This window comes from Callorhinus ursinus, unplaced genomic scaffold (assembly GCF_003265705.2).
Source record: "Callorhinus ursinus isolate GAN/ISIS: 27379988/994484 unplaced genomic scaffold, GSC_fseal_2.0 scaffold92, whole genome shotgun sequence".
NCBI lineage: Eukaryota > Metazoa > Chordata > Mammalia > Carnivora > Otariidae > Callorhinus > Callorhinus ursinus.
Genome location: NW_027397154.1, coordinates 458,729 through 486,651, shown reverse-complemented (window position 1 = coordinate 486,651; position 27,923 = coordinate 458,729). Strand labels below are relative to the sequence as shown.

Below are 27,923 nucleotides of genomic sequence, written 5' to 3'. Positions count from 1 at the left end.
GTCACCCCCACAGTCAGGCGGCCTCAAGCAGCCTGCTCACTAACGAGGGAGGAGGCGTGGGTGAGGCAGACACATGGGAGGGTGGCAGAGGGGGACAGACCCACAGACCCGCGAGTAAGAGAGGCAAAGAGGCCAAGAGGGAGGCCAAGTGTGGGGCGCAGGCGGAGACAGACAAGGAGAGGACCAGAGCAGAGAGGGCGAGGCCCGGAGCCCAGACTCAGAGGCAGCCCGACTGTGCCCCAACGCTGGGCTGGGCGCGCGGCAGGACCGGTGGGACGCCAGGCCTGCCCTCCGAACCCCTGCAGTCCAGCCAAGAGACAGAGCGGGGGGGGGGGGAGGAGGGCAGGTTCCCACCGAGGGCGAGGGCATGCGGGCTCCCGAGGGCAGGCAGGCCCCCACAGTGGGCAGAGGGGAAGCCCAGGAGCCCTCTCGGTCCCCCCACCCTAGCCCGGGGCTCACAGCCTTCGGCCTCTCCCCTCGAAGCAGAGACACACTGAGGTGCACTCTGGAAGATGGTGTGGGAAGGCGAACCCCAACACCAACACGCAGGGCCCAGGCAGAGGGTGCTGGGGTTCACAGCCCCCGGGGTACACACAGGGGGCCTTCCTCCGCAATCTCTGAAGTCCTCGGAAGCGGGAGCAGTGTCCCTCGCCCCCACCCGCCCAGCCCAGTTCTCACGCCCCCAGCCTGCTCCCCCCACTGCTGTCCCTCTTCCGTTCCACGCCCCTCCCCCAGCGCAGGGCGGCCGCTTCATTCAACCCAGAGTCCCAATGTCTGCTTTCACAGGCACAGGCGATCCCCGTCCCCACCCCCATCCTCCTCCCCTCCAAGTTCTGTCTGGCAGGCTCCCTTCCCAAACCCCTGGTTCCCACCATCTTCCCCTCCCTCGGGAACTCCCCTCCCCCCGGCCCAGCAGCCTCAGGGCTGGGCAGGGGCTATTTTTAGCCTGGGCACTGAGCTAATTTTAACTCACCGACAGGGACCTGGGGGCAGGCTGGCGGGCTGGGGGGAGGGGGAGGACCAGTCCGGGAAAGCTGGGCCCAGGGCAGGGGTGGTCTCAGGTCCCAGGTGCCCCAGGAAGGCGAGTGGAGACAGGCACTGCAGCCTTGGCTGAAGGGACAGGAACGGACTTGCCAGAGGAGCACCCCGCGTGGCCAGCTTGCTGGGCACCCTCCCTGCAGCTTCCGCTGGACACCTCTCCAGAGCCCCACCCCAGGCTTCCCGCCGGGACAAATCCCCTGGGATGGGGTCATCCTGTTCTCTGCCCAGGAGATGCCTCTCCAGTGAGGGTCTGTCTCCTGAGCCTCCTCCACTGCCTCCCCGCCCCAGCTTGTCCTTCCTGTAGTCTAGCTCCCATCCTTCCTGCAGTGGCCAGAGTGTGTCCAGTGCCCGCCAGAGGCGGCAGCCAGCCCACCCCCCAGGCTCCAGCACCGCCTACCGCAGCTCTGGCCTTCCCCTGGCGGCCTCTGGGCCGGCTCCTAGGAACCACCCCTCACCCCAAATCCTCAACACAAGTTTCTGGAGCCACCGGGCCTGATCTCAGGAAGAATCTGGGGTAACGGGAGATTGAATTCTAGCAGAAAAGGGGTGGGTGTGGTTGGGCAACAAACAGCCCAGGGAAGCATGGGGTCTTTGGGCAGGGCTTCTGGATGCCTGGGTTCTGGTGCTTGCTCTGGTCCTAAATGACTATGTGACCGTGAATAAGTCTCTGCCCCGCCAGGTGTAACCCCACTGGTCAGTACGATGGGTTGGGTGGAGGGGAGCAGGTACCCGAGTGCCCTTCTAGCCAGGACATTTGGTTCCTGTGCTCCTTAGAGAGGCCCAAAAGGAAGGGAGGTCAGCAGCGGGTTCCTCCATGGGGAGGCGGTCCACTGCCCTCTAGCCTAGGGGGAAGGACAGTGTGGGGGGACCAAAAGGCAGGAGGGATGGATGGGGCTGCTAAAGGCGGAAGGTGCTTTCTGAACAGTAACCCTCATTAACAGATGGCAGAGGGTTGAGAGAGGCTCATGGTCAGCCAGGGCGGGTACCAGGTGGGGCACACCAGGGCTCTGACTGCAGAGATCCAGCCACCCCAACCCCAAACACACCTGGAATGCCTATGAGACCCAGGGCTTGGGTAGTGACTGCCCCCCGAGGTCACGGTCATGGTCATTAGTGCGGCTGGTTCTGGAACCGAAGCCTGAGCCTTGCTTCAAGCTCTACCCGGGAGACTGATCTGTAATGACTCACTACCACCATTTGCATGGCGATTTGCATAGTGTCTCTGACCTTATTCCATCAGGCTCAACTTCCCATTCCAGGAACTGGGCCACCCCCACCCAGCACACCTAGGCACTTAGGATGGAGGTCCCGGCACCTTGTCTAGAAAGCATCCCTGAACCAACAAAGAATCCCTGGGGTACTGTCTAAACTCTCAGTCCCACAGGGCCCTCTGCTCTTGTCCCTCCTCTGAGTGGGGTGGGAGTGTGACCCTGAGACAGAAGCGAGCATCGGAGAGAATGCTGGCTGCCTAGGGGGCTCCCAGTAGACAGAGCCCGCGCCTTAGTGCCCGGACTGGGGGCGGCAGGAGGACGAGAGGAGACGGCCTCGTGCAGCACACAAGACACGTGCTAGGCTCAGAGAGGACGGCCCAGGGCTGCACTTTTGGCCTAAAAGTCGTCTCTGGGGCTCAAATCCGCTTTGTTAGAAGTCACCCAACCAAGCAGGGGCAGCTGGTAAGGTCCCGGGGAGCACGGAGGCCCCGGCACAACGCTCCAACCAACGGGGACTGGAAGGCAACCCGTCCCCGGGCCTCCCCGAGGAGGTCGTCTGCGTGTCCAGTCGGAGCAGCACCCCTGGCAGCCCTGCCCTGGCCGGGTGGTCTGCTCTCCCACCGCAGCCAGTCCTTCCACTCGGGTCATCTAGATGAGAGTGGTGGCCGGGAGGCCCCTGGCCATCCGAAGCGGTTGGGACGGTTAGTGTGTCACCTTCTACCTCCCCACCCAACTTCCCTCTGGGGTCTCAGGAGACAGAAGTGAAAGTGGCAGCTGGGGCCTTGGGGGCGGGTCAGTTTGAGAGCCGTTGGTGAGCATAATGCCACCAGCACCGCGTCTGGGTTGCCCGCCACGACAAGCGGGTGGGCTGATGGTTAGAGCAGGGGAGGGACTTCCCATGGAAATGAGGGCATGGGGTAACTATGGAGTGCAGGCCCCCGAGCGAAGGAAGAGCAGGCTGAGAAGGAGAAAGGAGACAGCAGGGCAGGAGACGGGCCTCTGAAGGACGCTCTTCCAGGGCGGCGGTGGGACGCTTCCTTCCCGTGCACAGAGCAGAGGCAGGTGGCGGGGTCTGGGCCCTGGCTGCCAGAACGGGAAGGCGAGGAGAGAGCACACAAGGCCCGAGGCCCGGGCCCTCACCCGGGGCAGCACCCAGCCTGACGGCAAGGCAGCTGGGGGGTCAGGCTGTGAGTGCCCACCTACAGTCACAGACGGGGCCCAAAAGAGGCCAATCCAATCAGAGGAAGCAAATCCTCCTAGAGACATCATGACCTCAGGGAGCCACCGAGGATTTAAAGGGGCCGCTCAGGGCGGTGGCTGGGTCTCCTCCTGACTCGAAGGACAGTCCTCTAAGCCCCTGGCAGGGGAGGGCGGGCAGGGCGGCTGCGTGGGCCTGCCGAGGCGGCCAGCCAGGCAACTCTTACAGGATTAGCTCGCTGCTTTCAGGAAAGGTGCCAGGTGAGGCTAAGATGCCCAGCCAGATGGATGGGGCCCAGGCGGGTGGGGGGTACCTCTACACAGCTACACAAACCCTTGCCCCTAGATTCAATTCACAGCCCTCCCTTTCGTGAGTGGACTGTGCGAAGACCCCTGGCTATCAACCAGCTTTCTGTGCCTGTGACCTGGCACCATCCTGGCTCTGAGTGGGGAAGTCCTGCCCACTGTCTACTCTCAATCCTTCTGCTACACTTTACAAGCGACCCCCCCCCCCCGCCCCGCCGCGAGCCCCAGGGAGCAGGTGAGGGGACCAAGGGTTTCCTACTCTCCCTGCTGGCCAGCCCCTCACGCCTCACCCCTGGGCTGACAGGTGGGAGAAACAAGAGGAAGCAGCTGGGCCAGGACACCTGTCCCCACCCGGTCGGTCTGGGCCCCACGGGCCTGCGGCGGGTGCAGAGGGGAGTGGGCAGAGAGGCGAGCAGCTGTGGGGGCCGAAGGAAAGGACCTCAAAGGTCAAGGAGAGATGTGACTGGAAGGCCTAAAGCCCCCCTTTCAGGCTCAGCGCTTCCTCCAGGGCCACCGCCAACCACTGTCCCTCACCCGTCACAGAGCACACTCATGCTTTAAGGGCAAAAACTCGAGGCCCGAGGTCGTCTGCGCCACCTCCTTGCCTCCGCGTTACTTGATCCAACCAGAGCCTGGAGCAGGAAGACTCCAGAAACGAGACAGTCCCCTCCCCTCCCACCCCCACCCAATGTTTTCTGAATGTTTTCTCTCGAGGTTTGGGGATGAGCTCCTTACTCCTTGTTCTCCCAACCCTCAACCCCAAGCATTTGCTGGCGGGGGTGGGGCGGGGAAATCGTGAGGAATAAGGAAGCAAGCAGCCAGGGGATCTGCGAAGACTCAGGGGGAGGGGAACGGGGAGGGAAGGCTCTGAGGCAGGGGGGCAGCTGGCTGGGGGGTGTCCCCGGCCCATGCCAGAGTCAGACTGAGCCCCTGGCCTGGAGGCCCCCCGCAGGGCCGGCTCAGGCAGCTCCCACACACCAGGTCCTCGCTGGGACACTGCCTGCCCCCACCCCACCTTCTGGGCGGCTGCCTGAGCCAGCACGTCCTGGGCCAGGCTGGAGCTGGGGTCTAGAAGAAAGGAGGCTCTCACTTCCCAAGCACCTGCTCTCGAGGGCCCCACATTTCCCCCACTGACCCTCCTTCCTTTCCCAGGGGAGGCGGCTCTTTCTGTCACCTGCAGTGAGGAGCAGAGGTGGGCTCACTGCAGGACGGGGCTTCCCTCCCTCCCCCTGGGAGTCTGAGCAATTCCTTCCAGGACAGTCCCAAACTTCGGGGCCTGGGCAGGCTCCTGTCAACCTCTCGCCTTCAGACCAGCCTGAGCTCACGCTAGCTGCACATTACAGCCAGCTTGAGAGGGGACTGGCAGGCGTCACTTGGTCCCTTTTCTGGGGGCTTTCTCCCATGGCAGTCCATCGGGGTACGATACCTTCTCAGGAAACCAAAGCAACATCTCCCTCAGCTGCCCTCAGCCAGGGACTCCTACAGGTTTGCACTTCCCTTAACGCCCCGTCCTCGCCCCCCGCGCCCCCCTCCCAGGTCTCTCTGGGTCTCCTGCTCCCCTGGACCCTTCCCTTAGCGGCAGACAAAGCCCCTAACACTTCCCAACCGGGGAAGAGGGACCATGAGGTCTTCCCGCTCCAGCTGGATCACGTGACGTGGAGGCAAGGGATGGCGTGGATGACCCCCTTAGCAAATCACTTAAGTCTCTGACTCAGTTCCCCAGTTATAAAAAACAGTTATGCCAGGAAACCAACGAGTCTTCATACGTTCCCGTGCCCAGCACAGAGCCTGGCACACAGGGCGCGATGAACAGAAGCTTCCTTCCTCCAGTCCCCAGGGATCTCAAGAGCTTTAGTGTCAGGTCTCCAAAGTAAGAGCGAATAGGGTACTGCCCATGGCGGAGGTCCCCTGACCAGAGGGCAAAAACATCTCCTTTTCTATATGCTTCCCTGGTCTGCCCAGCTCCCCGGGGAGTGGCCAGAGCACCCAGCCAGAGGCACCAAGCCAAGGTCAGTGACCAGGCCTAGAGCCCAGAGCCTCCTGGGAGGGTGAGCTTAAATGAGTAAATATGGTCCCGCCTGGGTGTGGCCAGCAGCAGGCTGAGCTCTGGAGAAGCCCCTCCCCTCCCAGCCTACAGCAGAAGGGAGAGAGCTCGCCCAGCAGGCACAGCCGCCTCCCCACTCCTGCGAAGGCTCACGGGGTCCTGTGCACAGTCTGTGAGCATATCCTCTGGTCTCCATGCCAGCCAGGACCAGCCAGAAGCATGGCTAGGCTCCCAGGAAGGGGAGGTTGCAGCCAGAGCCTCAGGAAAAGGAAAAAGCAGATGCGAAGGGCCTTGGGGGGACCCCCCCCCCAGGCCAGGGATCTACCCCACAATGCCCGAGGGCTCAGATGCAACCTTGATACATCGGGGTGGCCTTGCTCATCAGAGTGAATGGGGAGGGAGACAGAGACTAGCGCAAACCATCAGGCCTCCCAGGCGCTCTGATGGCCACCAGGCTAGTGCGACTCCTGTCCACCTGGAAAGCTGACTTACCCCAGGGCACGTGGTCCATGGGCGGCGGGGGGGGGGGGGCGGAGGCGGAGCGAGAGCCACGGCCACAGGGAGGGGCCCTGGGGGCGCTGCAGGGGCAGTGATGGGAGTCAGCCAGCGCTCCTCGACTGGCAAAGCCACGCTCTAGGGCTGCCCATCTGTGGTCTAACCTCAATCCCTCCTGCTCCAGTCAGCCCTCCCTCTTCCAAGTTCTTGCAGGCCTCCGCCTCCTCGCCCCTGGTCCCCCACCCATCCCCAGCCTCCAATCCCTTAATCATCTTCCCATGCACTAGCCCTCGCCCCCCGCAGGGCAGCAGCGTGCTCCGTGGGCGTCTACATGCCCGTGTGTATGTGCTTGCACACCTTCATGCACACGTGCTACTAAATGCTGGGGACCTGCCGGGTGCGTCTGGGCACGGCAGTCTGCACAAGACCCTACCCAGCACCCCTCGGCGGGCTCCAGGACAAACTCTCCTCAGCCTCAGGCAGGGGGGCAGAAGAGAAAACAAATACCCCATCCCCACCAGGCCACTGCTGGAGGCCTTTCAGAAAGCAGAGCCACCAAGAATGGCTAGAGAGAAAGCACTTTGAGATCCCCACGTTTCCTAGGCCGAGTGAGAGCCACCCCTGTCCCCTCATCTGGCGCCACCAGTAAGTTCTGCCTGAAGTCTGAGCTCCGTCCTGCCCGCTGCAGTGGTGGGCAGATGGGCCGGCACCAACCACAACACAGTGAGGTGTCCAGCTTCCCACACACCGACTACTAGCACCTCACGCCTCCCCCTCCCACCATGAGTAAGTCACCAAACTGGGACAGAAGGACAGACGGTTGGCCGGGCTCCGGCCCCATGACTGCTCATAAAAGCCACTGGCGATTACAGTGATGCTGAGGCGATGCTGGCCCCTGCCACCTCCTCCCTCCCTGTAAAAAGCCAGGGGCCGCAGGGAGCCCAGAGTCCCATGGGGTGGGGAGAGCCCCCTCCACAGTGCCACACGATCCAGACCCTGACCCCCGATGATGGACTCGAGGCCCACGTCCGACCCGAGGCCGGGCCTCGGTTGGCCACCCCCCACCACCCCTCTTCTCCAGTGAGGCCCCCGCCTTCTGGACCAGAAGGGCACAGACGCCAGAGGCCTGGCTCCAAATACAACCAGGGAAACGCTGGAGCCGCCCATTCGTCCTGGACACGCTTGCTCCCGCACAGGCACATCAGTGGGTGGCAAACTGTCCGACACAGGGCCCACCCACACCAGGCCAGGGTACGCACGGGGATTCTGGACCCGGGGCCGACCAGGGAGCGCGGTGGCCCGGGCGGCCAGGGGAGAAGGTTCGCAAGGCGAGCAGAAGGCCAGGCCTCTCTGGGGGCACAAGGGCTAGGGATGCCCGCAACAGAGACCTGCCCAGGGCAGGGTCAGAGGAGGGTGGGAGAGGCGAGGTCAGAATCAGTGAGGGTCGAACCTAAGGCCTCGTCTTCCCTGGGCCCCGAAGGGCCCCGAAGGGCCTCCCCCAGCCTCCTTGCCACCAGCACTCCAGACCGCCCTGGGGATTCTACCCTCCACCTTCTTCCCCCATCACACCTCTCAGGAAAGACCAGGAAAGATTAAAAAAAGAAAGAAAGAGAGAGAGAGAGAGAGAGAGAGAGAGAAAAGAACACCCTGCAGGAGAAAGATTATATAACAGCAGTCGGAAGCCTACCCTATCTCCCGGTCTGTGCGAAGAGCCTGGAGCCAAGAGGGGCAGAGCTGGGACGCCCAGGCCCCTCCGGCCCAGGAGCGCGGGCACAGAGCGCAGTGGGCAACGGGCGGTGCGTCAGAGCTAGTCTGGGTCCTGGTCCTCCACCACCTGGCCAGGCCGTGGCTACAGGAGACAGAGCTCCAGCCCAACCTCTCACGCCCATCCCCCAACACAAGGGTCAGGATGCTCTCTCTGCCTGGGGCCTGCTGCTCCCCTTGGACCAGGGGTTCCAAGAGCAAGGACCGTGTCTTCCCTCTCATGGCCTCTCCCTACTATGGAGCCATGCCTGAAGGATTGGCACTTCGACGAAAGCCCTGACACAGAGCTGCTGTGTGATTTCAGGTAAAATGCTCAACCTCTCTGGTCCCTAGAGGAATGGGAGTGAAAACCCTTCCTTTTCCCAGAGAAGCCAGAGAGCCCTCACTTACGAGCGTCCACACACACAGAGACGCGTGCACACAGGTACACAAGCACATGGAGAGTCTGCTGGGGGGCAGGGAAACACGACAAAGAGAACAGGACCACTGAGACCCAAGGGTCCAGATGCCTGTCCTGGGGCAAACTGGGAAAGAGCCACACGTAAGCTCTAGGGTTCCCCAATCACCCCACGTAAACAGGTCCTCAGCCACCCTCCCGCGGATCCCACCCCACCCCCATCTCCTGCCCAACACACTGGGAAACCACAGGAAGGAAATTCATTCCCAGGCAGGCCGTGGGAGCTGGGACAGCCAGGCGAAGTCCTGGGGCGGGTGTGACCCGGCAGCCACAGGCGGGCTGGACATCTGTGGACACTGACATGTGCCTCTTCAACGCTCTCCCTGGCTACCAAGGCTTCCCTGTTGGGGGTTTGAAGACCAGTGGGAGGTGGACAGCTCCCTAACTTCAAAACACCCAATCTCGAGCTGGCCTGGGCTCCCCTCCTATCTCGAGGCCAGAGCAGCCCAAGGTCACCGCCCCAGACGGCAAACTTCCCATAGTCCAGGCTGGCCCCTGAATTGCCTAGCAGACCCACCAAGGGGATGGGGGAAGGGTGGGGGAGGGCCACCCCCAAAACCAAAGAAACCAGGCCAACAAGGAGACCTCAAAAAGGGGACTGGGCACAGGGAAGGGGAGCAGAGGATCCACCCACTGTACCCTCCCCCAAACCACCAACAATGCCCTGTTTAGGAGGAGGTACAGAGAGCCTCCCACTCGGAAGGACAAACCTGGGATAATCTAGTCAGTGGCTGCAAGAGTGCCCACACCCAGGAGCCCTCCCCACATGGGGAGAGACCTCCAGAGGCTGTCCAGAGGTCGGCTTGAACCACTAAGGAGAAGGGGCCTTTCCTCCCGTCCCCGAGACCCAAACCCGACAGGAGGGGGCTGCCATGGGGGCGAGACACAAGACCCACCCTGGTCTCCTTGGACTTCCCTCCCCAAAAGCCCCCCAAACACTCCCTCGACCCCCACTCCCAGACCAGTTCAGCCCGCCATCGGTGGAGAGAGGGACTGGAGAACTCTTGCCCAGATGTCGAACAGCTGCAAACTTCTGGCCAGGGTTTCTCCAACTGGGGCTGCTGACAAACCAGAGTGGGGGTCTCGGAATGGGGGTGGGAGGTCCCAAGAAAGGGTCGCGCGCCCACCTCCGTGGTGACTCGGCGTCCCAAGTCCACAGGCACCCGGCAATCCCGGGCCCGGACACACACACACTCACACACCCCAACCCACCACCCCGGTGTCATCTGAACAACGTCCCCCCTCCCTCCCCCGCTTCCCAAACAGCTGCGGCTCCCCCCGCCCCCACCCTCCCGCCGCCCTCCCAGGCCCCCTTCTGCACCATTTCGGGCCAAGGAGGAGTGAACAGGCGGCGCGAGGAGGGAGAGGGAGGGAGGGCCGGCTGTTAAAATGTCAGTCGCTCCCGGCTGTCACCGGAGACCCCCCCTGAGAATGGCGCCCCTTCCCAGACCACTCGCAGGCCGTCGTAACCCCCCGACACCCACAGACGGGCGCGCTCCCAAGCGCGGGTCCCCACCCCGACCCCGACACGCAGGGGAATTAGAGCCCCCTGCACTTGTCCCCCGGCCGAGTCTTCTACACAAACAAGCAGCCCCCCACGTAGTCTCCCACCGACGCCGCACAGAAAACAGCCAGCTCCGCGAGTTCCTCCCACCCGGGGGCCACCCCATCCCACCCCTCAGGGGGACGGTCCAGACCACCCTCCACCCCAACCCCAGGACGGGGTGGGGGAGGGGGCCTCTTAAAGCGGCAGACGCATTATTTTTCCCTACTCACCGGCCCCGCTGGGGGAAGGGGGTGTCACGGCTGGGAGGGGTGGCCCTCGCCCCCGGTCCGGGGGATCTTCAACACCGGGCAGCCGCAGCTCCGGACGGGGGGGAATAACAAATGAGGCCGGCGTCCGCGCGGGCCCTGGGCGGCGCCGGGGGGCCTGGGCCCCCGCCGTGGGCGCGGGGGCGGGCAGGCGCGCGGCGGGCAGGGGGGACCGGGGCCGAGCGCCCGAGACGCCTCGGCGTTGTTGATATTTTGCTTCCTTCCTCCTTTCGGGCTCCAAAGGTAACTCCTCCAGCCCCCGGGAGTCGAGGCCGACGTAGGCACAGCTCAGCCTAGCTTGAGGGGTGGGACCCGGAGCTGATGGACAGGCAGGGAGGCCAATGGGAGGAGCCCGCGCCGGCGGGGCGGGGCCGGGGGGCGGGCCTGGCCGCGGCCCCGCCTCGCGCCTCCCGCGGCCGGCCGGGCGGGCCGGGCGCCCCACCCACCGCCCTCCAGGCTAGGCTGCGGCGCCGGGAGCGGCGGATCCCTCCGCCGGCCGGGAGGGGAGGGGAGGGGAGGGGAGGAAAAAGGAGGGGGGCCGGGCCGGCGGCGCGGAGAGGCGAGGCCAGGCGCCCGCGGAGGGACTGCCCGCTCGAGATGCCCCTCGGTGCTGCTGCCCCCGTGCGCTCCGCGCGGTCCTCCCCGGAGGCTCGGCGGCCGCCGCGCACTGGCACACGCGAGCGCGCCCCCCTCGGCCCCCAAGCTCCCGGGAGAGTTGGAGGTGGCCGTCTAAGTAGACAAATTCAGGGTAGACGCTAAATGGCGACAAGACTCCGTCTCCCCCACTGGGTGTGCGCCAAAGCCCCGCGGAGAGGAGCATGTTCGCGGCCGGGGGTTACCTGGGGAGCTCGCTCGCTCCTCTACCTGTGTCGGGCCCCTCCCCTCCCAGGCCCGGCTCGGCAGACGCCCAGCAATTTAAAGCGACAGCTCATAGTTCTGGGGTGACCTAATCCCCAGTGCCTGCGGCCCCAGAGCACTTACAGCCGAGGGGGGCAATTTAAAGGGGCGGGACCTTAATTTCCCCCAGCACAGGAAACGCCCAAAAGCATCTTATTAAAGAAGTCGTAGTAGCTCTTAAAAAAAAAAAAATTAAAATTAAAAAATCCCTAGTTGCCCTGGAGCGTGGTGAATCTTTACGTGCCCTACAACAGGAGTGCGGTGCCATGCCTACCCACTGGCCCATCAGACTTCTCCAGCATCCCTGTTAACCTCCAAAGCCTGCTGCTGTCGACCTGGAGCGTGAGGAAATGATGGAATATGGCTTCTGTCTCTAAGAACCTTGCAGAACAGAAGGGTACTCAGTTCTTAACACACCCTGATTTCTATCTGGCTGGGTCTGATTTACTGAACAAGGACTAGATTCTGGGTTAAGTGCTGGGTTAAGTTCTGAGTGAAAACACTAATATGCACAGAGAGAAGCAGCAGGTCATGGTGATTAAAAGCATCAACATGGGAGTAGCCAAGCTGCCTTGGTTCAAATCCCCATTCCACCATGTATTACCTGTGAACACGCGGACCTTACTTAACTTCGCTGTACCTCATGATCCTCATGGGTAAAATGAAGATGGTGATAATAGTACCTAGCTCATAAATTTGGTGTGACGATTAAATTAGTTTATGCAGGTAGATTGCTTAGAACAGTGCCTCATGCTACATTATAATACCTTAAGTGCTGGACTGCCAAGACCCCTTTAGGCCCTTTATCCCATACAAGCCTCAAAGGAGGCAAGATCAGTGGAACCCATCTTGCCAATGATTTGGAGGCTTATCTTGTATGTCCCAAAATGGGAAGCCAGCACGCTCTTATTTCCTTGGCCTCAGTTTCCAACCCTTCCACTTGGCCCCTCTTTCAGGAAACCTGATTTAAACAGTGTCCTGCTTTGTCCCCACATGTAGCTTCTCAGTTCCCCGTCAGACCTGGGAGATGGGGCCCCAGCACCAGAAGATGTCAGTCTTCCCTGCCAGGCAGGGCTAGCTGGCCCCCAAGTCCTCAGGACAAGAAGGGGAGCCCATCTGCCCTGTCCCCTAGGACCGTGAGAAGAACAGAGCCTTGTGCCAGGGCTGGGGCTGTGGCAGTAGCAAGATGGGAAAGTGTCCCCCCCCCAGTGGGGAACCTCCCCTCACTTGTGGCCTCTATTTTTAGTGCTTCCCCAGGCTCTAGCTGGAGAAACCGTTTAGTCATCAGGGTGTTTATTTTCCGGCTGTTTCCGACGTCGGGAAAGCAGAATGTTGAGACTGGAGAGACAGGGCTGCTGGAAAAGACTTCTTCGGAACAAGCCTGGGAACGCAGCCTTCAGACCACTGGGTCCCGAGATCACAGGAAAAAACCAAAGTGGGCAGGGGGGCAGCTAAGCCCCCAGGGGACCAAGAGAGATGGGTTCTCAGCCTGCCTCCAGTTTTGAGGCTCTCCAAGCCAGAGACGCCTATGGCCCTAGCTCCCCTTGAAGGATTCTCTCCAAGAACATAAGCAGCCCCAGAACAAATTCTTTCCTATGTGGGATTTCCAGAAACCCCCTCCCCAACCTCTGATAGATCTGGACCTGTGAGCCTCCCGCCAACCACAGCTCTAGCCAATCTCAAGCCAGAGGCAGGCTTGCCCGGGCTGTGATTGGCTGGCTAGTACTCCCTGCCTTGGAATGTTGGGTCCTTAACAAAGGAATGAGGAAGGAAGGTGAGTCACCTGGGAGGGCATTAAAGGGCCAGGAGCTGGAGAGAGAAAGGAGGGAAGATTTCAGTGGGGGAGATGGAGTATCCTGGACCCTGAGATGCTGAATAATTCACTAGAGAACAGAGGAGGAGAGAGTCGCAGAGGCTGACATTACAAGGGGATAGAATTTGCATATATTTATATTTATAGAGAGAACTTCATGAAAAGGAAAAGTAGCAAATATGAGGTCTTGATTTCCACGGAGGACTAAGAAAGGATCCAGGGAGTAACGTTGCTGGAAGTTAGATTATAATAAAGACTTCCTGAAACTGACTCACACCATCTTTTTCTTCTAGCCCCTGCACTACCCATGCCAGAATCCTCTAGGGGGAAAACACCCTCTTACCTCAGGTGCCTGGGTTTCATTTTTCCTTCTGCCCCTCTGGTTCCCAGCCCATCTTTTGTAGAGAAAAGTCATCTTACAGTCCAAAGCTGCCATAAAATCCCTGAGGAGTTAGATGGGTGCCCACCAAAGTCCTAAGAAGTGGGTAACTCCTCTGTACAGTATCATCTTCATAGTTTCTACAGCAAAGGCACCAACAGCTCCCTTTATTCACATCTCTCCAAGCACCCTAGTCCATCTTTACTTGGAAAGGTCTTCCCCACCCCCAAGAGCTGCCTCTCTTCCTGCCTGCTGTTCCAGCCTCTGCCTGGCTGCTCCATTGACCCCTTTAGCCTTCCTCACCGCCCTCTGGACCATCCCCACCCCACCCCCACTCCATCCATCCCATCCCTTCTATTGGGCTGATCGTTCTTCCTCCCAGGTTTTCAGTCTCTCCCCATGCCTTCCACCTGGTTTGTGAGGGGAGGGGCCGTCAGCACGTGCTTGGTGGTCCCTCTGTGTGCACATTCTCAGGGTGGGCTTCTGCATCATCCTGCACCCCTCTTTGTGCAGAGTGCTGTCGACTCCAAGTGGCTACCTCATCAGTACACACCAGACTGGAGTGACATTTTTGGTTTCCAGTTTATTCTTCTTCACCAGATCCTGAGCTCCTGGAGGGCACCAGATCCTTGAGGGCAACAGTTCAGTCAGCTTTGGGATTTCAGGGCCTTGCTAGGCCCGGAGTGGAATGCACTCTGCAAATGTCTGTTACCTGAATCTGTGCATATCTGTGTATCTTAGTTAACATTATAAAAACTGTATTGAATACCTCCTCTATTTGTCCATTGATAACTCTGTGCTAGCCCAGGGATAAGGCTCTGATCTGGGGCCTAGACAAGTCCAGCTCTGGGCCAGGAAGGGGGGGGGGCGGAGTTAAGCAGAGAGCTGTCCTAGGCTGTGCTGGCAGAGCTGTGCCCCAAGCTCAGTGCCAGGGTGCCTGGGGCCAGGCCCGGGGCAAAGGGCACAGGCCCCACCCTGGATCTGAAGAGGGCAGGAAAGGGGTGCCAAAGCTGGGTCCTCCGTCCGTGCCCCCCCCCCCACAAGATTTCCCTGCCCCAGGCTGGGCAGGATGTGGTGGCAGCTGCAAGAGGGTGGGCAGGATGTGGGGGTGGGGGCAGCTGAAACGAAGCCTGACATTCGCCTCCCCAGCTCCTCCCTTCTTCTCTCTCCCCCCCATCCGCCCCCTCCAGGTCACGTGCTTCCAGCCCGGGCACCGACGGACTATTTCTCCCTTTCCGCGGAAGGACATAATTGACATCGCAAACTCAAGTCACCTTCGACTTCAGCCGTACCACGCCTTTTTCTTGCCTCGTAGCCCAGGACAGAAAGTTTGCCAGATGCACATTTCTTTAGCTCCCTGACCACTAATTCGGGAGTGTCCCCTTTAAATGCAAATGAACCGCCTTCTCGCTCTCGCCCCCCCACCCCCATCCCAACTTCGCTCCTCGTGCCCAGACTCCGCCAGCTGCCATTGACGTCACGCGTGCGTCAGCGTCGCCAGCCCAACCAGACGGCACGTGGGGGGAAGAAGGTGGCCTTAAAGGGCCAGACGCCTTCGGCTTGCCGGGTTGCTGTTCTGAGTTTGGCCTTGAGAAAGAGGAATGAGATGAGAAGTGGGGAAATCTATTGGAACAGGAAGAAATGCAGGATAGACGTTAGGGAGGACAGGTAGGAGTTCTGCTCCTTCCCAGAGTGGGAGGGCCAGGCCTTTCCTCTAGATTCCCCAGGAGTTTGGGGTTTGTGCCTGGGAGAACAGAACAACTCTGAAGGTAAAGGAGGCTGGCATTTAGCCGTCAGCCCTTCCTTCACCCCTGCCCAGCATGCCCACAGTGCACGGACTTCGTTCTCTTCCGTGTCTCCGGCACCAAGGGGACAGGTATTCGGTATTTGTAGAAGTGGTGGGATCCGGTGCAAAGCCGCCTCCTTCAGGAGGCTTTCCCTGCCTGCACCTACCCGCGGAAAGACGGCCTCACTCTCTCGAACACCCACGACCACGGCCGTGCATCTTCCTTCCACGCATTAGGGAGCGCAGGGCAGCGCTTAAGCGCAGAGGCCTCAGAATCGCGGAGACACGGGTTCCAGTTCCATTTATGCTGTTTTCTGGCTGAAGGATGTGGGACAAGTCTCTTCATCTTAGTTCTGCTCAGTGTCAAATGGGGCTAATGCTGTTCTGACCATAGACTTCTCTGCCGAAGCTCTTGTATGGGATCTGTTTCATATAAGCACTCCATAGTGGTAGGGAGTAGGTTTTAGGATGCCCATCTTCCCCACTAAACTGTGCTTCTAGAGAGCGAGGCCCTTGCCATTACTAATTTAGTCCCAGAACCAACACAGTGCAAGGCTTATAGCTGGTGATTTAAAAATGTTTGTTGAATGGGTAAAACATGAATGAATGAATGATTTCAGTATTTCCTGAGATCTGACCTCCAAACTCACCCCCAAAGTGCTTACCCAAAGGGAGAAAACGTTACAAATGCCCCCTCTGTGCCCCCAGGTTTTTAGCTCTGTGGCAGTGCCTCAAGGTGGAGTTGGGATGAGGCCCAGTCACTGTGGTTAAACCAAAAGTATTATGCAAACAAGCCACAAATGATCGGTCTGCAGTGGAGACCTGAGGGGCCTCCCCACCCCTCCCCAGCCCCAGCCGAGGTGTTAGAACCCTGACCCAGGAAGCCGGGGCCGCTAAAAGGGAGCTGGAGGAGAGTTTCTTGCCCCTTCAGGGTTTCTTAGCCCAGACACGAGTCCGTCTTTGTCCTTTTCCTTTCCGGAGCCAAAGCTAATCTGGCGCCAACCCTCCTGCCCTGCTCTGAAGTCCCATCGCCCACCCCAGCCTTCCTGGGCCCTATGGCTTCCCAGTAGCTCTAGTGAGGGGTGAGGGGGGAGGGCACGAGACCTCCTACCACCTGATTCCAGCTCGCTGGCCAGAGGAGCAGTAACCACCCCATCCTGGTTCAGCCTGTCTCGCAGCTGCTTATCGATCTGATTTTCAACATCTGTCACCATCTGTGAAGTAGAGGGCCGACAGGCAACAGAAGGAACTTCCTCCCCAGGGGAGGAGCTCTGAGCAGGAGGCACTGGGAGCCCCCTCCTTCCCTGCAGACCAAGGAAGAAGTGATGAGACCCTCCTGTGCTTGAGAGCAACCCTGTCAACTCAGGAACCCTGAGGGACACGGGTGGGTCCCCACAGGAATCTCCCATCAGCCTTGGTGCTGGCTCCGCCCCCTGCAGGGGTAGGGTGCTGCCCAGGAGCACTCTGTGTTCCAGAAAACCCCAAAATAACCCAACTTTGCTGTCCAGCTGCTATTTCTGTCCATCTTGTTTAATTATTCAAACCCAAGTTGGGGAGTGAACTATAAAAAGCTCTCCTACTCGGGGACCCAGGAGAGCTGGGAGGCTCGCCAGGTTGCAATAGGAGCAGAGCACATGGTTTGGGTGAGGTCACTTGGTCCGGCCTCCGGCTTGAAAGTTCCATCTGCTGTTGGCCCGCTTCCTCTGCTAGAAGGCGGACTCAGGCCTCCCTCCTTGAGCCTCCCTCAAGCCCTCATCTCTGCACCCCTCCCAGCCTGTCCTGCCTGGGAGCTGGGCCCCACCCGCCTTCCTGTACTCTGGAAGGGTTTCCTCTCAGCCCACCCTTCGCTGACTGCTTCCTAGTCCTGGTTCTTACCCCACAGATCCAATTATCAGACCCCAGCGTCTGGGACTGGGGGGGTGGGCAGGAAGTGCAGGTAAAGAGGTCAAGCCAGGTGCACACAGACAGGAAGATGGATACCTTGCCCTCAGAGGGCACTCCGTCAGCAGGGGTGGGGGACTTTTCTGGGTGAGGCAGGCTCCTGACTGTCCCAGGGGCTGAAGCCTCTTCAGGGCTTCTCTTGGGGACTTTGACATTGTGGCTGAAGGGACAGAGGGAAGGCAGGCGGAAGGACTTTCATTTTCTGGGCCTAATCCTCCTCTGGTTGGCCGCAAGTTCAGCGCTAGTTTCCATTGAAACTGAAGTCCAGGGCAGGTGAATGTGGAAGCTAGGTACCCCTGGGGGCCTGTTCTGTGACCCTCCCTCCCAGCACAGGCCTTTCCTAGAAAGGTGATCACAGGGGGTGGGGCCACGGTTGCTATAGCAACACAGGGAGCAAGGGGATTGGTGCCGGAGGCCGGCCTTGCTCCGTCTGAGCAGGAGGGGCCCAAGGAGAGGCTGGGCCAGCGCCTGAGAGAGGCCGGTGGAGGCGGGGTTACAGGATGGACCAGAGGACAAGGGCTCTGAGCCCCAAGAGAGGAAGCGACCACAGGGGCAGACGCGGAGATCCAGGGCAGAATCGGGGGCGGGGGAACGTCCAGTGTGGGAGGGGAAGCAGCCGGCTGGCAGGCGCTGGGGCAGGGCTTTGCAAGAGTCAGTGTGGGACCTCAGTGTTCACAGAGGACCCTGGGTTTCACATTTGGCCTATTTTGGGGCTTGTTCCCACACGTTCCCTGGCGGCGGCTCCTGTGAAGTCCAGGCTGCCGCCGCCCCCCACCCCCTGCCCCGCCCCGCCCCTGCCACGGCTGTGCCGGAGCTACCGGGGAAGGGTGGCTGAGGCTGGCCGTTGCTGAGCAACCAGAGGCTGTGTACCTGGAGGGCATGGGAGGGGGCCCGGGCAGGGACTGTAGGGGCGGAGGAGGCAGGGAGACCGGGAAGACGCTGAGCGGACAGAGCTCAAGCCTCCTTCTCCCACCCTCCTCATGCCAGTTGCAGAGGAGGGATGTACTTGTTACCCAGCAAGTGTACGTGTGCGGTCCTTCTCCACGATGCTGTGACCACGTAGCCCCCATGGGACTATCTCTCAGGACGGGGGGGGGGGGGGCGGGGCGGGGCAAGAAGGACACAGGTTAAGCATCTTTCCCTGGTCATGGGAGGGGTGAGGGCTTGCCCTGCCCAGGACAAGATAGGGGCCCCTGTGCAAATGTAGGGGCGCCAGGGGGCAGCAGGGTGGGGAGGGGACCTCCGCCAGCCTCCGGGTGAGCGAGGGGCTCCCCAGAGGAGAGACTGCCTGCAAGTCCGAGTGTTCTCAAGGCTGACGTTCTCCCCCGTATTTCATTATTTTTTTTTTCTGTTATTTTCCGTATATTTTAGGTGGACTGGAGTCTGACAGAGGTAGCCATCGATAGGAAAGACTCTGTTCTTTGTGCTTGGAGCCCTGATCCCCACCCAGCTGCATCTCTGCCAGGCTGAGGAAGCTGCTCGGGCCGTCCGCAGTGTCGACATGGGGCTGTCACCACTCTTGACCTGTGGTTCTGCCATCGGCTCAGCTCCCATCCAGAAAGAGCACCTTCGTGGGGCGAGCGTTTGTGCACCTGTGACGGGGCCCTGGGGAGGTGGCCTGGGGTGGGTACTGAGCGTGCTGCCCATACTGGTTGGGAACTCTTGCTGTCTATCCTGGCGGGGTCCCCGAATTCTGCAGGGAACTTCTCCGTAAAGGCTGGGAAGTTGCCAGCCACCCACCTCCCACACCCCAGTCTTGCCCCTGAGGGCCATGTTGCTGGGAAGACACAGGGGCCTCCTGATTGCTGACCCGGGAGAAAGAGAGAAAATGGGGGTAAAGGGCACAAGCTTGGCTTGTTTTCGTCTCTGCATCATGCCAGACACTCTGGAAGGCCCGAGACGCACTCTTGCCATCATCATACGACGAACTGTCCATTGGTCACAGAATTCTTATCCTCCTGGTACAGATGATGGTACAGAAGCTCAGAGAGGTTAAAGAGCGTGTTCGTAGTCACACAGCAAGAAGGGGCTCTGCGTTCGAAGCCAGGCCTGTCTGTTGCCCTGACTACGGGGTCACAGGGACACTGGAGGGGCCCGAGAGTCCACATGGAGGGGAAGCCCCAGGGCACAGTTAGTACCCTCACGGACTCAGTGTTCCAAGTGCTAATAAAGAAGAAGAGGGCCCTCAGAACCCCCTGTGCTCACACAGCGACCTCAGAGTTGCTCAGGTTTAGAGAAAGCCAGTAGAGAAGGCCAGGTCAGGCAGAGTTGAGGTCCCGTCCCAGCTCAGCCATTTCTACCTGTGTGACCTTCGGCAAGGTACTGACCTCTCTGAGCCTGGCTTTCCGCAGTGTTAGTGGGAAGCTGATACTCCTAGTTTACAATAGAAAAGGCAAACAACGTGTGTTTGATACCTTGCAACAAAGCCCCTCTCCTTCCATCCCTCCAGAAGGCGAAGATCCCCTGGGACCAAGGGCAAGTTGCAGGGCCCGTGCAAACTGGGTGGAGCACCAGCTGTGCTCTGGGGGAGCCCCGAGCCTCGCCATGGTTTGTGGAAGGTCTCTGAGGTGTCTTCCTCTCTCGTGGCAGGGGCCCGCAGGGAAGTCACGCGTGGAGCCAGTTATCAAGAAAGGGCCAAGGGGCGCCTGGGTGGCTCAGTTGGTTAAGCGACTGCCTTCGGCTCAGGTCGTGATCCTGGAGTCCCGGGATCGAGTCCCGCGTCGGGCTCCCTGCTCGGCGGGGAGTCTGCTTCTCCCTCTGACCCTCTTCCCTCTCGTGTGCTCTCTCTCTCTCTCTCTCTCAATCTCTCTCTCAAATAAATAAATAAAATCTTTAAAAAAAAAAAGGGCCAAAAAAGCGTCCTCTGCTGGAGAGGTGAGTAATGACAACAGGTGACGGAGGGCACAATTGCTGGGACTTCTTCCCATTGTTCCCCGTAAGACAGATACTCAAAGTGGAGACCAGAGAATGGGAGTTCTAGAGCAGTTAGAATAACATCCCCACCCGCTCATTCATGGCTTCCTGTGTGCGCCGCAGGGAGCTCAGCTGCAGACCCCTAGCTTGTAGCCCGACGCGGTGGCCCTGCCTGGTCTGGGAGGCATTTTGTTTTTTTTGTTTTGTTTTTTAAAGACTTTATTTATTTGACAGAGAGCGAGAGTACAAGCAAGGGGGAGCAGCAGGCTCCCCGCTCAACAGGGAGCCCAGTGCGGGGCTCGATCCCAGGACCCCGGGATCATGACCTGAGCCGAAGGCAGACGCTTAACTGATTGAGCCACCCAGGTGCCCCCTGGCAGGCATTTTGGAGAAAGAAGTACCAAGACTGGAGGGGAGAACAGGAGGCTCCAGGGGAACTAGGGAAGCTAGATACTCACAGCTCCAGGCTGAGCCTCACCACAGTTTTGGAAGGTCAGAGAAGAAGGCGGGAGCGGGCTGGGGGTGGCCAGCCCCCAACCACTCGGGCACACACAGGCCCAGCCAGCAGGCGGCCGGAACCGCCCAGAAGCGCAGCCCGCTGCCGACCTGCTAAGCACAGCTTGCGTTTACCAAATGCACAGGTGATTTGAATGTACATTTGAGACCGAGAAGCACCTCTCATCACTGGAGGAACGGTTAGTAACTGTGTGGTCGTGGCTGTTAGCTGGACTACTGGTGGTGACCATTTCGTGGCACGCACAAGTATCGAGTTCCTTACGTCCTACACCTGCAACCAGTATGCCGTTGTATGTCAATTATATCTCAAATAGAAGGGAAGGGAGGACAGACCGAGCATCACTGCGGTGCGCTGTGCACGGACTCTGTGCCCAGGAAAGGGATCTTTAAAGGTGTCATCGGAAGCTAGGAGCTCCTCAAGGGCCCTCCCTCTAGGAAGGTTAGTGAGGATCGGGGCGTGCAGGGCCCTGCGGTTTCTTTCGTTTCACTCGGTGGGCTTCCATGTAAGCCTTCCTTTGAAGACTCAGCCCCAGACAAAAGAAACCATTACAGGATGTCTCTGCTATGGAATGCCGCACAGCCTTACAAAGCAAGACGTGGGGCCGGCCCTGTGACACACAGCGGTCGGAGAAATACTGTCCAACGAAAAAGCAAGTCTCTCGGGGCACCTGGGTGGCTGAGTCGTTAAGCGTCTGCCTTTAGCTCAGGTCGTGATCCCAGGGTCCTGGGATCGAGCCCCGCATCGGGCTCCCTGCTCCACGGGAAGCCTGCTTCTCCCTCTGCCACTCCCCCTGCTTGTGTTTCCTCTCTCTCCGTCAAATAAATAAAAAATCTTAAAAAAAAAAAAAAAAAAGAAAGAAAGTAAAGAAAAAGCAAGCCTTGGGGATACCCGGCAGCCTCAGTCGGTAGAGCATGCGGCTCTTGATCTTGAGGTTGTGAGTTCGAGTCCCACATTGGGCGTGGAGACTACTTAAAGAAAAAAAACGCATCTCCGAGCAATCTAACTTACAGCAGGCCACTTGTACAAACCAGCTTGTGTGAGTAACCATGTGGGTGACCATTATCTCTGTAAACTTAGCAGCTTGGAACAACAGCTATCTCATGTTAACTTGCGGGTTCAGGGAGTGATTGGGTTCCACTGGGTGGTTTTCACTCAGGATCTCCGGCTGCTGCGTTCTGACGGGGTTGGGGGTGAAGGTGTCCTCAAGTGTCTGGCACTCGGGCTGGGAACACTCGAACAGGTGGGCTCCAGAAAAGCTATGATCCTGTCTCTCCGTAGTCCCTCTTTGTGCTCTGTCTGGCCTGGGGGCTTCCGGGGAGCCGGAATTCTTATGAGGTGGCATAGGACTCCAGAAGTTATGTGTCCTACATAGCGAGCCAAGGGGGATCAGCATTGCTTCTTAGGACCTAACCTTGGGCGTGACCCCACATCTTTTCTGTCACACCCTCGTGAGGCAGTCTCGGGGCCTGCCCAAGGGCCCACAGAGCCTCCACCTGGTGGGGCACGGCAAGGTGTTGGAGGAGCACGTGGGAGAGGACATATCATGCCCATCTGTGGAATATACATTCTGCCACAGTATGTTTGTACACATGAAGGTAAATACATAGGCGAAAGGCCCAGAAAGATCTACACCAAAATACAACAGGGCTTCCCCGTGGAGAAGATGGGGTGCAGGTGTGTTTTACCTGCTTTCGTATGTACGACTTGAGTCCTTGGAGATGATATATACATTATTTTGTTTAATGAAAAGGGAACGGGAGAGAAGAAGAAAGGAAGAGAAGCCAAGTAAGACTTTGCTGTAAGCCCTTCATAATAAAAGGTTTGATAGATTAGTATTTCTGGAGAATATTGCCCAATGCATCTGAATTTCATGAGCACATGTAATTAGGTTGGTTATATTTTATTTTATTTATTATTTAATTTTAATTTTTTAAGTTTACTTTTTTTAAGATTTTATTTATTTATTTGAGGGAGAGAGAGAATGAGAGAGAGAGAGCACGAGAGGGAAGAGGGTCAGAGGGAGAAGCAGACTCCCCGCCGAGCAGGGAGCCCGATGCGGGACCCGAACCCGGGACTCCAGGATCATGACCTGAGCCGAAGGCAGTCGCTCAACCAACTGAGCCACCCAGGCGCCCGCCCCTTAAGTTTACTTTTTAAAGTAATCTCTACATCCTACGTGGGGCTCGAACTCACAACCCCAAGATCAAGACTCGAGTCACATGCTCTTCCAACGGAGCCAGCCAGGTGCCCCACATTGGTTATATTTTAAGTAAGATGCAGAAATGTGGACAGAGTTATGATGATTTTTCCAAATTTATTGAGATATAACTGACATATAACATTATATAAAATTAAGGTATACAATGTAATGATTTGATATATATGTATATATATCAAATCTATATATAGAGAGAGAGAGAGAAAGAAAGAGAAATGGTTAACTACGATAGGGTTAGGTAACCCCTCCATCACCTCAGATAAGTACGATGTTCGCACTTGTGTGTGGTGAGGACATTTAGGATCTGCTCTCAGCATCTTTCAAGTGTATGATACGGTGTTGACATAACTATAGTTGCCACACTGTGCCGATATTATGTCTCCAGAACTTACGCCTCTTTTTTTTTTTAAAGATTTTATTTATTCATTTGAGACACAGAGATACAGAGAGAGAGAGAGCATGAGCAGGGGGAGAGGCAGAGGGAGAGGGAGAAGCAGGCTCCCCGCTGAGCAGGGAGCCTGATGCGGGGCTCGATCCCAGGACCCCGGGATCATGACCTGAGCTGAAGGCAGACGCTTAACCATCTGAGCCACCCAGGCGCCCTAGAACTTACTCCTCTTATAACTGGAAGTTTGTGACCTTTGACCAACGTCCCCCCATTTCCACCCCTACCCCCCAAGGACAGCATTATTCCTTCATTTAACAAGTATTTCTTGAACACCTGCTGCATGTTAGTTGAACAATTATAGTCAGAACATGTTAATAATCTGAGTCAGCTTCGAGGGACATCTCTGGGAGTTCCATCCATGGCCTTGTCCTGTTTTCACCCTTTTATGTGGAAAGAGAAAAGGCGGCCCTGTCAAGGAGGTGGCATCATGGTGTGAAAAGACTTCAATGTATTAGATAAAAATGGGGGCGCCCGGCCGGCTCAGTCACTGGAGCGTGAGACTCTTGATCACAGGGTTGTGGGTTTGAGCCCACATTGGGTGGAGAGGTTATTTAAAAATAAAATCTTTAAAAATATATATATTACATAAAAATAGTGAAGATGTTCAGCTTTACTCTTGCAATTATGTATTGTTACATAATAAACCATCTTAAAGCTTAGTGGCTCAAGGGGCACCTGGGTGGCTCAGTTGGCGTAGCGTCCACTTGGGATTTCGGCTCAGGTTGTGATCTTAGGGTCATGGGATTGAGCCCCGTGTTGGGCTGTGCGCTCAGCGGGGAGTTGGCTTGAGGTTCTCTCTCTCCCTCTGTCCCTCCCCCCCCTCTAAAATAAAAAATAAATCTAAAAGAACCCACTTATGACTCAAAACAGCAATAACAACGTGATGATTCTGATTGTGGTTCTGGCCCTGGCTGAGCTCAGCGGCTGGAGACCCTGCGGAGCCTCCCTCACCTGGCCAGGTGAGAGTGGGGGCGTCAGCTGCATATGTCACAAGGACACGGACACCTGACTTCTCCACGAGACCTGCGCATCCTCACAGCATGAGAGCAGGCTTCCGAAAGCACAGGTCCCAGGACCAGCGGAAGTCCCAGCATTGTTTATGACGTCGCTATAGAAATCATGTAACCTCGCTGTCACTAATTATCGACCTGCCAAGATTCGAGGGGAGGGACATAGACGTCACCTCTCAATGGCGGGAATGCCAATGTCGCGATAAGAGCATGGGGAAGGGCGATTGTGTTATGTCCATCTTAGAGAATACAGTCTGCTACATTCATTAATCATCAAATAAATTAAAACTAAACAACAAAAAATACAGTGTGTGTATTTTTCAAATTTATAACCACGTTAATTTGTATCGCATCCTTCTGTATCAGACCAGGAGCTAAGCTGCCCGGATGGGCACCCCCGAACCTCAGAGCAAGAGTCTCAGTGCCGGGGGCGCCCTGCTGCCTCAGTCAGAAGAGCGTGCCACTTGATCTCGGGGTCATGAGTTCGAGCCCCATGTTGGGTGTAGAGATTACTAAAAATAAATAAATAGAAAGATCAACTGAGAAAACGAAGTCTCAGTGCTGGACCGAGTCTGTCTGCGTCGGCTGCTAGCAGCAGGTGGCTCAGCTCAGGACGTATGTCGCACCGCGTTAGTAGGGAAAACTCTGCTGGCACAGAGTGACCCAGGGGCCCGGGCTAATGGAGGCCCTGCCGTTTCCTCGCCCTGCTCCCTCTGGAACAGACAGCACACCAGGGACAGGAAGACTAGGGAACCACATACGTGGTTGTTGATGCCCGAGCCTGGAAGCAACGGGCTGCACTCGTACTCAGTGCTCACGTTCCCTTGGCCCAGCTGGGCCTGTCCGCTGGCAAGGGGCTGGCAGCTGAGCCAACGGGCTTTGGGCAGTGTTGGGGGTCCTCTGCCCCATCTCGCTGGGCACCGAGAAGGCCATGCACGGGGTGTCCTTCCGCCTTGCCTGTCACACCTTTCTCCAGATAGCAAGACGGCTTCCCGCTCCTCCTTCCAAGTCAGGCCCAGATGTCTTTTCCTGGGGGAAGCCTCTCCTGGTCACACTGATGAAAACCGCAGCCCATCCCTCATTCCTCTCCTTCACCTGTGTTGTCCCTGATCCCCCTCTTTCCTTTCTCCGAAGCACTTACTGCTTCCGACACAGTGAAGTATCCGTCTTCCCCTGCCTGCTGTCGGCTCTGGGAGGGCGCTGGTCCTCGGCTGCTTGGCTTCCTGACGGATCCCAGCGCCTGAGATAGGGACCTGCACCTAAAGGGCATCCGGGGGGTTCAGTCGGTGAAGCGTCTGCCTTCGGCTCAGGTCGTGATCCCAGGGTCCTGGGACCGAGTCCCTTGTTGGGCTCCCTGCTTGGCTGGGGGGTCTGCTTCTCCCTCCACCCCTCCCCCTGCTCATGATGTCTCTCTCTCTCTCTCTCTCTCAAATAAATAAATAAAATCTTAAAAAAAAAAGTATTTGTCGAAGGACTGAATTTTTTTTATGGGGGAGGGGGAGAGAAAGTCTTTTTTTTATTTTTTTTTTTATTTATTTATTTGACAGAGAGAGACACAGTGAGAGGGAATACAAGCAGGGGAAGTGGTTGGTACAGATTTTCTGGATGCTACGCCACGTGTAAAAAGATCCTTTATAAAGCACACACCCTTTTTTTTTTTAAAGACTTTATTTATTTATTTGAGAGAGCGAGAATGAGAGAGAGAGAGAGCACATGAGAGGGGGGAGGGTCAGAGGGAGAAGCAGACACCCTGCCGAGCAGGGAGCCCGATGCGGGACTCGATCCCGGGACTCCAGGGTCATGACCTGAGCAAAGGCAGTCGCTCAACCAACTGAGCCACCCAGGCGCCCAAGCACACACCCTTTGATGCAGCAACTTCCCTTTTAGAAATAGAGTCCGAGGAAATACACACGGACACAAAGGTTTAGGTACAAGGATGAATCAGGAAGTAATCTCTGTAAGCGACAAAGCGTCGGGCTCAGGAACATCAGCAAATGGGGAGCTGCCGCATGGCATTCAGGTTTGTCAGGAGTGGGATGACCTGACCTGGGGGAGAATGACAGTCTGACCCCTCTGGGGATCCTGGTGCCAGAAGCTGGTGGCTGTCTCCGCAGGGTGTTGTGAGCGGGTGACTCAGCCCAACTGGCTTCCCTTCCTGGGTGCCGCCCTCAGAATTCAAGTTCCCACGGCCCAGGGGAAGGAAGTCTGAGTGTCTGCTCTGGAGTCCTGAGCCCACGGTTCTGGGCGGTGGGAGGCAGATCCGCTAACCGTCAGGCCCACGGTTGCGTGGAGGGGGCGCTCAGTTCCCCAGTTAGGAAGAGACCCAGAGAGAACAACGCCACGAAGGGTTGTCACACAGCATTCTTCTATCAAAACATAAACCTTCTAGATGGTTGGGGTTTTTGTTGTTGTTGTTTTAAGTAGGCTCTATGCCCAACTTGGGGCTTAAACTCAGGACCCTGAGATCAAGAGTCGCCTGTTCTACCGACTGAGCCAGCCGGGCGCCCCTGGAATACCCCATTTAATATGGGAAAGTGTTTACAATGGAAATGGAAATAAACAGGTTTTAAAATAAGATGCATAGCATGATTCTAATCACAAATATGGTTGAAAGAAAAGACATCAAAGTGTTACAAGTCGTTATCATTTTGTAATGGTATCATGAGTTATTCTTACCCCTTTTTTGCTTTATAAATATTTCCCAAACTTTCTAAAATGAATATATAATTGGGGGAAAAAAACAATAATTTTTTAAAAGTTCATGCTCAGGGCGCCTGGGTGGCTCAGTCGTTAAGCATCTGCCTTCGGCTCAGGCCATGATCCCAGGGTCCTGGGATCAAGTCCCACATCGGGCTCCCTGCTCAGCGGGCAGTTGGCTTCTCCCTCTCCCACTGCCCCTGCTTGTGTTCCCTCTCTCGCTGTGTCTCTCTGTCAAATAAATAAATAAAATCTTTTTTTTTTTTTAAAGATCATGACCTGAGCCGAAGGCTGATGCCCAACGACCAAGCCACCCAGGCGCCCCTAAATAAAATCTTTAAAAAAAATAAAAAATGTTCACGCTCTTTGGGGAGCCCGGCTGGCTCCATCGGGAGAGCATGGGACTCTTGATCTCGGGGTTGTAAGTTCAAGCCCCACATTGGGTGTAGAGATTACTTAAATAAATAAATGAACAAACTTTAAAGAAAAAAAAAAAAGAAAATTTCCTGCTCGGTGATCTAGTTGTTTCTGTTCTAACATTCTATTCTAAGGCGGTGAGTTAGAAATAGAAAGCTCTCGGACACAGATGGCCATTCCAGACTTTAATAGTGAAACTGGAAACCAGCAGCTTACCATTGCAGGGAGGTTAACTGCATTAAACGTATGAGCTCCATCATGGGGCTGAGACGTGAAGAAATTTTTTGAAGAAATTTTAAAGACACAGAAAGACGTTTCTCATGGCTGAAGGAATACAGCAGGACGCAAAACTGTGCGGACAGCATGATCTGTGTGGCCGATCAGCGCCGGCTCTGATCCGACAGGGCTCCTTCCTCCGTGGCGCCCCCGGGAGCAGCTGTCCTCAGACTGTCTGTGGTGAAAGCCGCCTTCCTAAAATTTCCACTGTAATGGACTGATCTGTAGATAGATATATTTCTGAGTCGGCTCCACGCCCAGCATGGGGCTTGAACTCACGACCC

General features: G+C 57.4%; 1 protein-coding gene and 1 long non-coding RNA gene across 8 annotated transcripts in view; one reads left to right on the top strand and one right to left on the bottom strand.

Annotated features, from left to right (window-relative positions):
* The window catches only part of MEF2D (myocyte enhancer factor 2D), a 31,701-nt gene extending 20,513 nt beyond the window's left edge, over nt 1-11,188 (bottom strand). For 2 of the 7 annotated variants that reach the window (XM_073888655.1, XM_073888656.1), the window contains exon 1: nt 10,292-10,616. The gene's annotated coding sequence lies outside the window, so the exon portion shown is untranslated. Of the gene's footprint in view, nt 1-10,291; nt 10,617-11,166 lie in introns of those variants that run through there. The other 5 variants (XM_073888651.1, XM_073888652.1, XM_073888654.1 and 2 more) reach the window with 4 other exon arrangements.
* A 3,740-nt stretch (nt 11,189-14,928) lies between these two features.
* Nucleotides 14,929-19,944, top strand: LOC141371745 (uncharacterized). The gene is made up of 3 exons (XR_012376942.1): nt 14,929-15,084; nt 18,515-18,766; nt 19,733-19,944. It is a non-coding gene; the product is annotated as an uncharacterized lncRNA (long non-coding RNA).
* Nucleotides 19,945-27,923: the final 7,979 nt, after the last annotated feature.